This window comes from Elephantulus edwardii, unplaced genomic scaffold (assembly GCF_000299155.1).
Source record: "Elephantulus edwardii isolate Elephantulus edwardi_28Jun2011 unplaced genomic scaffold, EleEdw1.0 scaffold00023, whole genome shotgun sequence".
Taxonomy (NCBI): Eukaryota; Metazoa; Chordata; class Mammalia; order Macroscelidea; family Macroscelididae; genus Elephantulus; species Elephantulus edwardii.
In genome coordinates, this window is record NW_006399773.1 from 26,936,896 (window position 1) to 26,953,542 (window position 16,647).

Genomic DNA, 16,647 nt, shown 5'->3' on the forward strand with positions numbered 1-16,647 from the left:
ATTTTCCATCAATCCTGTGGCCTTGTTGTTTACCAATTCCTGAAGAGCAACTCTATGTCAATCAATTATTTCTGGTATAGTGACTCTGTGTACTCATTCCAAATGGAATAAATATAGATATTCATTTGCAGTGGGTAATATGGGCATCATTATTTAAACATGTGTTAAATTACTCATAATTTCCCCAATGCATACACATTTCATATGTATTTGTCATATTTAATAATTAAATAATTATTATTGTTATTCAATGTGACAAATATGTCACTTTGAGGACTAAGGTGAATCTCATTCATGTCATGGTCTTTAATTACTCGCTTTGCATCTGAAAGCTGGACAATGAATAAGAATGACAGAAAAATAATTGATGCCTTTGAGCTGTGGTTCTGGAGAAGAGTATTGAACATTCCATGGACAGCCAATAGAACGAACAGACTTGTCTTGGAGAGAGTGCAGCTAGAGTGCTCTTTTGAGGGAAGAATGAGAAGGCTTCACTTCACTTACTTTGGGCATGTTCCTTGGAGAAGGACATGATGCTGGAATGGGTGGAGGGTTGGCAAAGAAGAGGAAGACCCTCAGTTAGGGGGGTCGACATAGTGACTACTGCAGTGGGCTCCTATGTGTCAGAAAGTATGAGAGTGGCGTAGGATAGAACAGGGCTCTGGTCTCTTGTTCATAAGGCCACTAAAAATCATACTGGACTCAATGTCAACTAACAATGGCAACAACAACAATGATTTCAGGAACTTATATTTATCATTCACATTTTAAAGAAAACATTTGCAGCTAAATTCATTTTTTCCAGGCCAAACAGCAAATAAGCTATGTTGTTGTTGTTGTTTAATGCCGACTCAAAATTGGCCCTTATTTGATGCTCCATCAGGTTTTTAGAGGTATAGTATCAGTATTTAGAATTATCTGAGCCTCTGAGTATATTCTTTTATCTCCATATGGAATTTCTTATTAAGTGTGTGTGATTTATGAGGGAAAATCCCCCAGATACTATTTTAAAGATGATAAATTTGGCATAATTCATATACATGTATCTCTGCACACACATTTGAATTATCTAAGTGCTACAGTCTTTAGAATCTGTATGTTTCTAACCCTAATAACAGAAATTGCTTGTTTGATAATAATAGACATACTTGTTACAATGAAAAGGCTTTATATAGTGAACAAATTAGTAATTCTACTATTTTCTTTACCAGGATAATGTCTGAATGTTCTGCACAATAAAGTAATAAGATGTAAGCCAATATTGCTATAACAATTTGTGTGCAAACTAATACACTAGAACACTTGCATTGATTCACCCTTCATAGAATTAGTGGCAAATAATTTATATAAACAAATCATCATCAATAACTTGTCACAGGAAAAATATAATAGCACTCTTGGCATGTAACCTCTATCTCAAGGACAGTAATTTGGTCAGCTTAATTTTCTTGGTCATTGTTTCTAATTCCTTTTTCTGTTGATATATAGTGACATAAAGTGGGCATAATTAATTATCCCAGAAAACCATTTGTAAGTAAAAACTTTGTATCTAGGTAATTTGACAGCAAAGTCCATTTTCTATAGAGTGGGAACAATTTCCTCTTCTCCATTCTCAAATGATTTGACAGAGTCTGGCAGATAAACAATGGGATAGACTCGAAAATTATCCCATTTTTCTCTACCTCATATGCAAACACTTGAGAAGCCTATTTAAAATCTCCACCTAAGGAGAGAAACAATGTCAATTGAAATAAATGGGAACACTAAGATCTTTACTTTAAAAAGATTAAGAATCTGTCAGAGGTAATTCTGAGAGTTCTTCTTGGAGGAGAGTTGCTTAGAATTCTATGTATTCTTCCACAGTAGGAAAAGAGAGAGACGAAGGCTGCATAAAAGAATAAAACAGTCCGTGGAAACTAAGGCTGAACAATGTCATCATCTAATTTCTCAAAGAAAGTCCCTAAAGTATCAGCCAGGAAAATCCAGTGGCATAGTGTATTGTGAAACTATTTCATAAAAGGTCTCTTTAAAGTGTCATTTTGAGCATTGAGATATGCTCAACTGAAACCACATTTTCAATCACCTCATATACATGTGAAATTTCGAAAATGCATAAGAACGATTGAAGAAGAATTAAAACCTGTAAATTGTGGTGAGGATTACTTAATATACCATGGATTACTCAGAACCTTGCCAGACAAAAAATTAAACCAGTCTTGGAAGAAATACGGCCAGAAAGCATCTTAGAAGCAAGAATGGTAATACTCGGTCTCACACACATTGGACATGTTATCAGTAGGAGTTAGTTCCTAGAAAGAGATATCACCCTTTGTATAGTAAAGGGATAGTAATAAAAGTGAAATCTTTAAAGAGGTAGGTTGACAAAGTGGTGGAAACAATGGATTTAACTATGACAGCAATTTTAAAGATGGTGCAGGATCAGGCTGGGTTTTATTCTATTTCCTGTGTGTGTGTGTAGATTAGAGAGTCATTTTGAGTTCAACAGCACCTAGCTGGCACAAATGGTTTATACTCTCTTACTAGCCTAAAAGTTGAAAATAATAATTAAGCCGGTGGTAAAGCAGAAGAAGAACCCTGGTAATCCGTTTCTGTTAAAATTATAGCCCAAAACCAAAACAAAACAAACCACAGCAAACTTTATGAAACTGAACGAGTCTGTAGCATATGGGGCTAATATGAGTTGGAATTTATCTTAGGTCAAATAATTATCAGAAAAAGAATAGTGTGGGATTCATCATTAAAAATGACATTTTAAGATCTTTGCTAAGATGTAATGTTTAGTGATAGCATACAATGAAGTCTTGTTAATATAACCATTATTCAAATACACATACCAAGCACCAAGGCAAAAGTTGAAGAAATTAATTATTTTCTGAATTAAGACATGGTCTTTTCAATCACTTACTATACTGCTGAGAGCTGGACTATGATTAAGACTGACAGTAGAAGAATTGATTTCTTTGAACTGTGGTGTTAGAAAAGAGTATTAAATATCTCATAGACGGCCTAAAGAACAAACAGGTATGTCGTGAAGAAGGTGCAGCCATAGTGTTCCTTGGAGAAAAAAAGATAAAGGTTCATTTCACATACTTTGGGCATGTTGCAAGGAGAGGCTTTCATTAGAGGACACCGTGCTCCAGAAGGTAAAGGTACAGCAAAAGAAAGGAAGACCTTCAACAAGGTTGACTGACACAGTGACTACATCAATGGGCTCAAGTGTGTTAGAAAGTATAAGGATGGCATAAGACAGGACACAGTTCAGGTCAGTTGTTCATAGGGTTGCTATGAATTATACTCGATTCATGTCACTTAAGAACAAATAAGAAGCACTAGTAGCCTAGTGACAAGAAGCTGTGCTTCAATCCAGAAGGCATGTGGTTCAAGATCACTAGTTGCTCTGCGGGAGAGAGGGAGAAGGATGGGCAATCTCCTCCTGTGCAATTAATTGCCTTTGAAAACTCATTGGAGGGTCAGCTATAGGTCGGTTCCAATCCTACTGTACAGAACAACATTCACAGCTAACTTTTGTAGTCTGAAATTGAACATATAATCAAAAGGCATTAGTAATAATTGGCAACTATAATGCAAAAATTGGAAATTAAGAAGGACTGGTAATTGGAAAATGTGGTCCTGGTGACAGAAATTAAGCTGGAGTTTGAATAATTTTGTACAATGAATAATTTGTTCATTGAAAAGACTTCATTAAAAAAATGTGAACAGTAACTATATATATGGAGTTTACCTTAAGGATGGCACAAGGATCAGATTGTCTATATTAGTGAAAAGAGACATTGGGGAAGCTCAATAACAGCAGGTAAAACCAGACCAGAGGCTGACTATGGAACAAAACACCTCCTACTCATATACGCATGTTCAAACTGAAGTTGAAGAAAATTAAAGCAAGTTCATGAGAACCAAAATATAAGCTTGATTATATGCCAACTGAATTTGGAAAACCTTAATAGATTTAATGTATTGGAAATTACTGACCAAATCCCAGATGATTTGTTGAATAACAACAAAAACATTAATATCATATACAGAAGAGTATTAACAAAAGGCTGTGACAGTACATTGAAAGGAATTTTCCAACAATTCAAGCTGGATTCATGTTATAGCACAAAAATGTCATTGCTGATATCAGCTCAACCTTGGCTGATAGCAGAAAACTGGAGAGATGTTTATTTGTGCTTTAGTGATTATACAAAGGCACTTGATGGTGTAGATGATAATAAATTATGGCTAACCTTGAAAAGAATAAGAACCCTTAGACAATTTGATTGTGCTTCTGTGAATCCTATATATAGACCAAGGAGCTCCAGGGGCTTGATGGTAATGAATTGCACTGCCAATACAAAAAGTATGTGGTTTTAATTCACTAGCTAATTTGCAGGAGAAAGATGGGCAATCTCCTCCCATATGATTTACTGCCTCTGAAAATTTGCTATAAGGTCAGTTACGGGTCACTTATGACTTGATAGTACTCAACAATAACAACAAGTTATAGATGAAAAAAATTGTTCAAATAAAATAAGGGAATGGTGCATACAGGGATACATCAGAATTGTATCTTTTCAAGACATCTGCTAATTCTGTATATTGAGCAAATCATTTCAGAGGCTGAACATTGTGAAAAAAATCAGGATTGAGGATGACTCATCAACTACCTGCATTATGCAGATGATACAAACTTGTTTGTATAAACAGAACAAAACATGGAACAGTGGCAGAGTTGAAGATCAAAGACTATACCTCGAATATGAGTTACATCTCAATGTCAAGAAAACAAAATCTCTGGCTGTATTTGACTATCACTTTTTACCATAGCCTAGGCCATTTAAGCTTGATCCCAGTTTGTCTCTGATGAACTTCATGGTTTTTGGCTTTAATTCTAGGTATCTGATCCATCTTGAATTGATTTTTGCGTATGGTGTGAGATGTGGATCCTGTTTCAGCTTTCTGTAGGACGTAGTCCAATTTTGCCAGCACCATTTGTTGAAGAGGTTGGTATTTCCTCATTTGATGGTTATATTACTTTGTCGAATATCAGTCGACTATAGATAACTGGATCCATTTCTGGGTACTTAACTCTGGAGAGGATAAAATTGATAAATGGGACCTTCTAAAGATTAAATCCCTCTGTGCATTAAAACCTTTTTCCAGAAGAATGAAAAGAAAATCTAAAAAATATTTGGCAATAACACTTCAGACACCAGTCTTGTATTAACAGTTTACAGAATCCTACTAGGCCTCCATAAGAAAAAGACTGATAATACAATTATGATATGGACAAATGATATGGAAGTAACTTTCACAGAGGAAGATATTCAAATGGCAAACAGACACATGAAGAAATCCTAAAAGTCACTGGCAATAATAGAGATGCAAATCAAGACCACAATGAGATACCATCTCTCTTCAGTAGCAATGGCAAAGTTTAACAGGACAGTTGTTTTAAATGTTGGAGAGGATGTGGTGAGATAGGAACTCTTATACAATATTGGTCAGACTGTAAAATGATACAACCACTCTGGAAGTCAGTTTGCATTTCCTCAAAAAGATGAACATCGAAATTCTAAATGACTCAGCTATACCACTGCTTGGAATATACCCCAAGAGAATGAGAACTGAAGCATAAATTGAGAGGAGACATGTGCACCAATGTTCATAGCAGATTATTCACCATCACAAGAACATAGAGCGGATTGAGAAACTATTGGACTTTCACAGAATGGAATACTATACAACATGCAGGAACAATGAATTTGTAAATCTCTACCTAAGTTAGGAGGAACTGGAGAGAATTATGCTGAGTGGACCAACTCAGTTCTGTAAGGACAATACTTTACCAAACCATGAGAATTTAAGAGAGTTGACAGTGGAAGCAGAGAAGTGAGAATGGGAGGGCATGGAAGGTGGTTAATCGTAGGGTCACACAATTTTTCGGGTGAAGGATATGGGAAAGATCTGATGTAAAAAATAATGTATATAAACAATGTAAATAAACCAGTGTTAAAAAAAATTTAAAAAAGAAAACAAAATCTTCACCACTGGACCAAAAGACAATATCATGATAGTTGGAGAAAAGATTGAAATTGTTAATTACTTCATTTCATCTGAATCTACAGTCAGTACATATAGTTGGAGCAGACAAGAAATTAAGACATCTTGCATTGGCAAAATCTACTGTCAAAGATCTCTCCAAAGTGCTAAAGAACAAGAATGGTAGTGTAAAGACTAAGTGGGGCCCTGTTGTTTTTTTTAAAATAGTATCCTATGCACCTGAAAGTTGAACAATGAATAAAGATGACAGATACTACAGCTATGCCTTTGAGTTGTGATGGTGAACAGCATTTAATATACCGCGAAAGTTCAGAAGAAGAAACAAATCTCTCTTGAAGGAAGTGCAGAGGCTTCTTAGAGGTAAGGATGGTGAAACTTTATCTCTCTTACTCTGGGCATAGTTTTAGATGGTAACATTCTTGGAGAGAAAATTATACTTGAAAAAGTAGAGGGCCAGCAAAAGAGAGGAAACTTTCCTTGAGTTGAATTGACACAGTAACAATGAGCATGACAGAGATCAGGAGGATGTCACAGGATGGGGCGAGTTTCAGATCAGCAGATCATAGATATACTATCAGTTGTAGTGGTCAGGAACTGCATTGCAAGTCCAAAAGCAGGTGGTTCAAATCCACCAGCGGCTTTTTTGAAGAAGGAAGGGAAAATCTTCTTCTGTGCTATTTACTACCTCTGAAAATGTGCAGGAGGGAGGCTATGAATCCACTCCATCTTGACAACCCAGCAACAACAACAACAACAAAATCCAACAACATGAGCTTTAGTTGACCCAAGGGCACCAAACAATAGCAGCAACAACAACAACAACAACAAAAACTATTCCTCCACTATCTTTTACCAAATCCTCCTTATGCCATGGCATTCTATAAGAGTGGTAGCAGACAAATCTTGCAGCTGAGTTAGCAGCAGGTTGTCTGTTCCACAGAACTGTCCTGATGGGAACTGATGAGAGCTGACAGGAGAAAACAGCAGTCGGTGTAGATAACAGGTTAGAACAACCTGGTAGGGATCAATTACCAACAATGTGTTAATCACTCCTCTCCATTCTGTTCTTCCTCCTAGTCCTATGAAGCCCAATGCAATTAATAGCCCAATAGTAAAAGAATTATTCAAATTTCAGAAATACTTATTTATCCAATATCTTGTGAGAGAATGTCTTAATGCCTCAGTCAGTCTTTCACCTTTTGTTACAGATATTGCTACCATTGACATAGGAGAGGAATTGCAGCACCAGGAGTTGTCATGCTCAATTAACAAACAAAATTAAATTCAGAGTCTATAGTCTGTCTTGTAAAAATATCATCGGAATAATGTTAACTTCTTGCCACATTATACCTTTTCCTTCTACCTGAACCTTTTTTTTCTGCTTTAATAAGACCAATATCTGGTATAGATATATCTAATTAAATTGCACTTTGTAGCCTTTAAAAAACTGTGTATTTTTGTGAAAGGCTTGTAGCAGCTCTGTATCTATTGGCATCATTATACCAACAGTATGTGCTCATTTTTTGACTCTGTATCACCTTTTGCTACTTATCACATTATTTCAATCTTTTTCACACTACTGCACACTTGACTATATATTGTATTATAAACTCCACAAAAAATGGAAGAAAAAGACTCATTTTATTGTGATATTCTGTGATATTCACTTAATTGTGATGGTTTCGAACAAGATTTCTAGAGTGTCTAAGGTATGCTGATTTAAGTATACAAGTCCTGTGCATACTGAAAACACTATTCCGTAACATTTACCATGACTAACAAGTATTTTTGAAATGTTGATGCAGTGTAATCTCAAGTAAATTACTAAAATAACGATGCTTTATGGTAACTGCTTAAAAGGATAAGCATGCAATCTTATTTGTATTAATTCACAGATGAGAAAAGATTTAAATGGCAAATGAATTTATAGCAAGGTGATTTTCTGTTATATCCTCTATTAACAAAAATGAAAATCTCCTGTAAAATGAGGAAAATCAGACACAAACACTAAGCAAGAACTTCAATTCCTCTTATTTAATCCCTTTAAATAGCTTTGATGCATTTGTTGACAGCATTAAATCAAATCAGTGACCAAAAGGATATGATGAATAGTGTTCCTTCAAGTAGAAAATGACAGTTATGTTATGAGTATCTATGCTTTAAGTGTGTGACATTAATGTATAATTATTTGTTCATAAAACAATAAACATATCTTTTTTAAAAAAAAAAAGATGACAAGCTTCAATTCTCATGGGACTTCAAAATGCATTAAGTAAGCATCTATGGCTAAGCCAGTATATGAGTTTTACTGATAAATGGAAAGAAAATTAAAATCTCTTACTTTCAGTTCTAATTTAGTTAAAGTAACAAAAATATTTTAACATAGTGTTTATTTTTAAAAATTATTAATTACATCAAATCAGTACAGAAAATTTTGTCTAATAAAGGTACACACTGTGATAAATGTTCACAAACTGAAAAAACCATGTACAAAGAGAATATTACTGGCACTACAGAAGTCATCATCTGTCTCTTTCAAATAGTTAACTCCTTGCTTTCTAATACCTTCTATAATTTTTCCTGAATTTGTTGTATAACTGAAATAATGCAGTATGTATTGACTTCTATCTGATGTTGTTGTTATCTGCCATTGAGTCACTTGCAACTCTAACAACCCTCTGTACAACAGGTCTGAACCCTACTCTATCCTGACCCAACCTTACTGTCTCCAACACCTACAACCATTACTCCAGTCATTGAGTCAATCCATATGAGCAAGGGTCTTCCTCTCCTGCACTGTCCCTCCACTTTTCCAAGCATAATATCCCTCTCCATGGACTGGTCCTTCTTTGTAACATGCCCATGGTATATGAGACACAGCTTCAGAATCCTTGCTTCCAAGGAGCAGCATGGTGTCACTCTCTCCAGGATGAACCTGTTTTTTCTCTTAGCAGTTTATAGTATATTCAATACTCTTCTCCAGCACCACAGTTCAAAGGTATTATTCTCTATCTATAGTTCTTAATCATTCATTGTCCAGCTCCCTGATCCATAGCATATAATTGCAAAGACCATGGCCTGGATCAGGTATGCCATAGTCTCCAGATTAACATTGTGGCTTTTCAGTATTCTGGAGGTGTCCCTGACAAGAGATTGTCCCAGTACAATTCATCTTTTGATTTCCTTGCTATTGATACCAAGGGTGTTGATTATGGAGTCAAGCACTTAAGCTGTTAACAATCTCAATCTCTTCACCATCCATGATGCTGCTAGCTTCAATTCATATTGAAGGCTGTAGTCCTTGACCTTCTGCAGCAAGCTCTTCAGGTCTTCCTCAGTTTCAGCAAGCAAGGTTGTGTTGTCATTTGTATAAGGCAGGTTGTTGATCAGTTTTCTTCCAGACCTGATGCAACATCCTTCTTATTGTGCCCAGCCTTCCCTGATGATCTGTTCCACATATAGATTGAAAAGGTATCTGAATAGGGAATATCCCTGACAAACACTCTTCCTGATTTTAAACTTGGTGACAGAAGTAATGCTGGAAGCAAAATGATAGGATTCTGTACAATCAATGACCTATTCATTGCAAGTATAAGAAATATAAATGCTGACTGTTCACATAGATTTCACCTGATGGTATGTAAATTAATCAGATCAACTACATCTCTGGAAAGAAGCACTGGAAAAGCACAATATCAACTTAAGCCAGGTGCTGATTGTGGAACAGACCACCAACTATTCATATTCAAGTTAAAGCTGAAGTTGATGAAAATAAAATGAAATCAACAGAAATCAAAATTTGACCTAGAGTCTATCCCACTCAAATTAAAAAAATAAATAAAAATATTTCAGGAATGGGTTTGAGGCCTTGAACACCAATGAGCAAAAACCAGAGAGCTGTGGGAGGAAATCAAGAATATCATCGATGAAGAATACAAAAGATGATTACAAAGGCAGAAAAAGACCAAAGGAAGAAAAGACCACAATGAATGTCAGAAGAGATTATGAATATTGCACTTGAGTGGCAAGAAGCCAAAGTAAAGAGAAGATATCAAGATATTAAGAAGCTGAACAGAAGATTTCAAAAGGCAGTGCAGGACATAAAGCAAAGTATTACAATGAAATGTGCAAAGAACTAAAGTCAGAAAATCAAAAGGGCTGAACTCACTCAGCATTTCTTAAGTTGAGGGAATTGAAGAACAAATTCAAGCCTCTAGTTGCAATGCTTAAGAATGCTATGGCTAGAATTAAAAGAAGATGTAAGGAGTATACAGTGTCAGTGTACCTAAAGGACTTGACTGACACAGAAGAATTTAATGAAAGAAAATATGTGCAAGAGCCTGTGGTGATGAAGGGAAAAGTTCAAGACACACTGAAAAAATTGAGGGTAGGGGGAAGGCCCCAATAATTGATGGCATACCAGTTGAAATATTTCAACAAACAGATGTTGCTCTGGATGTGCTCACCAAATTGTGCCAAGAAATCTGGAGGACAGCCACCTGGACAACTGACTGAAAGAGATCTATATTTGTTCCCATTCCAAAGAAAGGTGACTCCACAGAGTGTGGAAATCATCAAATTATATCACTAATATCATATACAAGGAAGATTCTGTTGAAAATTATCTAAACACATTAGTAAAGAACTGCTAAATATGCAGGCTGGAATTAGAAGAAGTTGTGGTACTAGGGGTATTATAGTCAATGTTAGATGGATCTTGGCTGAAAGCAGAGAGTACCCAAAGAATGTCTATCTGTGGGTTTGTTTTTGTTTTGTTGGGGATTTTTGTTCTTTTTTTTTTTTATTATGCAAAAGCATTTGACTGGATCACAATAAACTGACTAATTCTAAGAGCAGGAATCCCAGAACTTGATTGTGCTTATGCAAAAGCTGTATTTGGACCAAGAGGCAGTTGTTAGGACAGAGTAAGGAAACAGTGCATGATATCTGATTTTATAAGCTTCAAAATATGTCAGTTGTAAGTCTTTTCTATAATCAGTATTTTATAATGTTCTTGCGTATGACACAATGAAATGTATGACTCTTTTCTACTTTTGTTAGTATTTAAATAGTTTTCAATTTGAATCATTTAGTACATTTATTGATGAAGATATTGCCAAATTTATCATGAGTTTACACCTAAAAAGGAACTGCTGAGGTTTTTTTTTAGAAATATTAAAATGTTCTCACATATTGTTAAACAGTTTTCAAATTGTTTTATTTTATTAATTTTAATAAACATTTACAGAGAATTTGGATTTCCATTCATTCATTGCCACACACCCCTACCCCACAGTTTTTCTAAAATTGTTTCATATCCTCGCCAGTAGTCTGTATTTTCCCAACTTTTAAAATTTTTAAATTTTAATATTAACGTATCATGGTTTCAATTTTAATTTCCCATGACATGATGGATGATTAACATATTTTCCAGTAGTTCATTTAGCTTTTGTACATGAAGAATTACAAGAGTGCTATTGAGGAAATAGTCTTAAAACGGTGTCCTTTCTCTTGCCAGGTCATTAGATTCTCATTTAAGTCATTAGAAATTATTCCTTCTTTGTTTATATATTTGGATGTCACGGGTCTAAAGCATCAGTAGTTATATTTGTGTACCTTTGAATTGGACCTGACTCATAGCTTACCCTCCAGCAGATCTTCAGAAGCAGTCCACTGAAAGTAGAAGCTTGCTCATCCTTCTCTCGTGGCATGGCGAGTGGATTAGAACCTTATCCCTGATTCACTGTTGGTGGGAGTGTAAAATGGTGCAACCCCTGTGGAAAGCAGTATGGTGCTTTCTCAAAAAGTTGCAAATAGAGATACCATTTGACCCAGCAATTCCACTACTGGGAATATACCCTGAAGAGACCATAGCTGACATCCAAGCAGATATATGCACACCCATGTTTATTGCAAGCTTTGTTCACAATAGCAAGGAGTTGGAAACAACCTAAGTGCCCATCAACAAACGAATGGCTAGAGAAGCTGTGGTATATTCGCACAATGGAATACTATGCTGCATTAAAAAACAAGGAACTCATGCAATATTATTCAAAATGCTTGACTCTGGAGAACATTATGCTGAGTGAAATATCCCAGTCACAAAAGGACAAATATTACATGATGCCACTGTTGTAAAATGGGACTATCCTTGGGGTGGGGAGAGACTGAGTAAGATGGGTTCAATAATGTATACTGCACTGAAACAGAGGAGGGAGAAAACTGTTTAAAAGAGATATATAACTAGGTATTTCTGTCATCACAGGAGACTAGAGCGAGGGCTACATGGTGGAGGGGACCTGGGGGAGGGTTTGTAAAACAATGAAAGAATCTTTTCTTTTACTTTTCCATAATTTTTGACTCATGTACTTATAACTTGTTAGTCAAATTTGTGTCTTCTAGGTTGCAACACCCCCATGATACATCTTCAAGGATATGAACATGTACGGCCAAGCACAATCAATAAGAGTGCATCTAAATTCCTAAATCAATCTCCATAATAGTCTATGTGTTTCCTACTGCCAAAGGGGCCCTTTAGAGTAGTGAGAGAAGATCTTCACCCTGAAACCCACAGCGTCCCTTTTCAGCAGGAAGTAGCTAAGAGAATACGCCATCCCCTTTTCCTTATGACTCAGGGTGAAGTCTCTCTCAGGGAGGAGTGATAGGGAATGGCAAAGGACACACTGACAAAGAAGATTAATCAGAACTGGCTTTGACAAGCACTGTGGCATTTGGACAAGAACAAACTGGGAGGAGGGTAGAGAGAATTGTGCAACAATGAATGAATGGAAACCCAAAATCTCTGTAAATGTTTATGAAAATTAATAAAATATAATTATAGAAAAAAAAAAACGAACCTTATCCCTTTGAGTTGGTGACATAATTCCTTCTCAGTTTTCCAGGACTCCCTAATTCAATAGAGGAAATGTAAATTTTCTATTTAAACAACTGAGAATGAGGTGAATCAAGTGGTTTTCTTTGTCTTGATATTTTCTTACCTTGTAGGGACTAAGTCTCTCAAGGTTTTTAGGTCTATGGTTGTTTTATCTTTTATTCCCTATTTCACACTAAGAGATCAGATGATTATTATTTTTTGTTTGCCATCTTTTATGAAGCTGCCAATTGTCCCAGTGGTGAAAATCTTTGTTTTCTTGATGTTGAGCTTCAATCTATATTGAATGATGCAGTCCTTGACCTTCTACAGCAAGCACTTCAAGTTTTTCTCAGTTTCAGCAAGCAGGGTTGTGTCATCTGCATAATTCAGATTGTTGATGAATCTACCTCCAGTCCTGATGTCACATTTCTCCTCATGGAGCCCAGCCTCTCAGATAATTTGGTTTGCATATATATTGAAAAAGTATGGAAAAAAGACACATCCCTGGTGTACACCCTTCCCAATTTTGAACCATACAGTATTTCCTTGCTCTGTTCTGATGACTACCTCCTAGACCAAGTATAAGCTTTGTATAAGTGCAATCAAGTGCTCTGGTGGAACACTGATGGCCTAGTGGTAGGAAGCTGAGCTACAATCCCAACGACTTGTGGTTCAAATCTACTGGCTGCTCCATGGGAAAAATAAGAGTAATTTCTTCCCATGCTACCCATTGTTGTTGTTGTTAAGTGCCATCAAATTGCAGGCGACTCATAGTGACCCTGTTAAGAAGAGTCCTCAACACTTGGGTGCCTTTCATCCTCTCTTCAGGTTCATAGGGTTTCTGGAGGCAAGCCATTATGGAAGTGGATGCCACTCCTCCTTCTAAGCTTGATTTAATCGGGAAGCTCTACCCCACTCTCTGTTCGCATTGGGTATGCTACCCATAGCAACCTTAAATATTGCATCTGAAAGCTTGAATGTTCTTTAGTTCCTTGAGCTAAGAAATGCTGAGGGAGTATGGCCCTTTTGATTTTCAGACTCCAGTTCTTTGCACATTATAATATTTTGATTTGTCTTTCCATGCTGCCCTTTGAAATCTATTCAGCTCTTTAACTTCTTGATTTCTTCCATTTGCTTTGGCTCTTGGCACTCTAATGCATTGGGTTTATCAGATTACTACTAGTTTTAGATAAGAACTCTAATCAGATTTTATAGTTAGTTGTCTTTTAGGAATTTTTTTTCTTTAGAACTAATTCTTCTGATACAAGTAATTTCACATATATTTAAAGAATTAGGACAGACAGATAAGACAGACAAAGTCAATGAGTGAACGATGAATAAGAATGACAGAAAAATATTTTATGTTTTTGAGTTGTGGTATTAGAGAAGAACAATAAACATCCCACAGACAGCCAAGAGAACAAACAGATATGTCTTGGAGAAGGCACAGCTGATGAGTTCTTTGGAGCTAAGAATGATGAGGCTTCACCTCACATACTTTAAACATGTTGCTATGAGGGGTTATTCCTTGGAGAAGGACATGATGTTGGGAAGCATGAAGGGTCAGTGTAAGAGAGGAAGATCCTCATCCTAGTGGACTGATACAGTGACTGTCGCAAAGGATTCTTTTGTGTCAGGAAGTGTGAGGATGGCAGAGGATAGAACAGGGTTCAGATCTTTTGTTCATGGGGTTACTCAACTTGATAGTACCTAACAACAACAAAATCTAGTAAATAAAAAAGTGACAAATGTAAGTGAAAATACTAGAGATAAATATTGTTTTAATGGATTTACTAAATATATTAAAGAAAAGTAATTGTCAGAAAAAAAGTCTAAACTCTAGTTGTGCTGTCTGTATGCATAGTGAGTTTTCTTCCTTGACATTGAAAGTAGATATTTGCCTCATGTTGGACTAGTTTGTCAATAATTTGGCTTCATATCAAACAATCTCAGTTAAAGATATATTTAAACATTCTTTGAAAAATTTTGACAAACTTGATTATTTTTAATATTAGATACATTAGTAAATAGTAATAAGAGAAATTATGTCAGGGAAGATTCTCTTCAATACCCCAGGGTCTCATCAATTAGATTAAAAAAAAAATTAAAGACCAGAAATTATTTGAGCTGTTTATCAAAAATATTTAGCTGAAAGTGGGGAAAATTTTTGAAGTTAAGCATATTATCCCAGCAGTTCAAAAAGCAGACCATTCTGAGGCTATCTGATTTAATTATACTCTAAAGACTAAGTGAAAGGCTTGATTAATTAAGCTGAAGAGATAGTGCTTGTTTAAGTAATTCTTTTCTGTTGGCACATACTTTTTAGAAAACTCTACGATTTTTTTTTCAAAGTTTCAATTTGATCATGCACAAAATTCAATGATATGATTTGGTTAGAAAAGTCTATAGTGCTCAAAACAGAGAAATTTTAATGTGGCCTTCATATAGTTTTGTTTTTAAAAATTATTCAAAAAGATACTTAAATTTACAAAAATAGAGTTTTTTTCTTGATAAAGTTTTTTTTTATGTATCTTATCTCTCATTTTTTAAAAAATAATTCTTTATGCAAAAGTTATTTTGAAAATAGATGAGTCTCTAACAAGTAGTTACTGGTCATACTGGGGAGGGTAAAGGGACAGCGCAGGAGGGGAAGACCCTCTATGAGGTGGACTGACTCAGTGAATGGAGCAATGGGGGTTGGTGTGTAGGAATCGGTGAGACTGGCTCTGTATGTTGAAGGTTTCAGAGATGCTGTACATAGGTTTTCTATGGGTCACAGGTGACTTGATGGTACATAACAACAACAACAACAACAGCTGGTGGCCTGGTGGTAAGAAGATTTTCTGCAGCCCCAAATGTACATGGTGCCGATCTACCAGCTGCTCTTCAGGTGAAGGATGAGTAGTCTCTTACCATGGTATTTACTGCCTCTGAAAACCTGCTGGAAGGTTATGGACCGGACTCAATGGCAAATAACAATAGGATATTTGAAGAAGAATGTGGCTTCAGGATTGGAATAAGATTCATGAACAACTTTCATTATTCAGATAACATAAGCTTGTTAGCAATCAAGAAGACTTCGAATATTTAGTACAGATGGTAAAAGACAATGTGTATCAAACCTCAATAGGAAGGGGAAAAATGTTGCCAAACAGTATCTCATTTTAGATGAGCAAAGACTGACATTTTTAAAGATTCCATTTCACTTGAATCTAAAATTATAATCAACACTCATGGTAGGTCAGTAGTAAAAAAAAAAATCAAAAGGTATGATGCATTGGATAAATCTGGTGTCAAGGGTCTCTTTAAAGTGATTAAGAGCATGGATGTCAATTTAAAGACTATGTTGTCGTCACCATTTTTCATTTCTAAAAAAATGTATTATCCAATAAGAAGAAGGTGATATTTCATAAAGATAGAAATATTGTAACACTAAAAGGTTTTGCATAGGATAATTATTAGGTACAATGAAGAGCTCTCAGTTATTAGTAAAAAGATAGGTAAGAATTAGACAACTTAAGGAAAAATAATTTATTACTATAATCTATAATAATCCGGATGGATCGTTTGATATAATCCGGATTGATCGTTTGATTTCACATGCAAGCAAGATTCTACTGAAGATCATCCAAAAACGATTAGAACAGCACATCAGCAGAGAACTGCCAGAAGTCCAGGCTGGGTTTAGA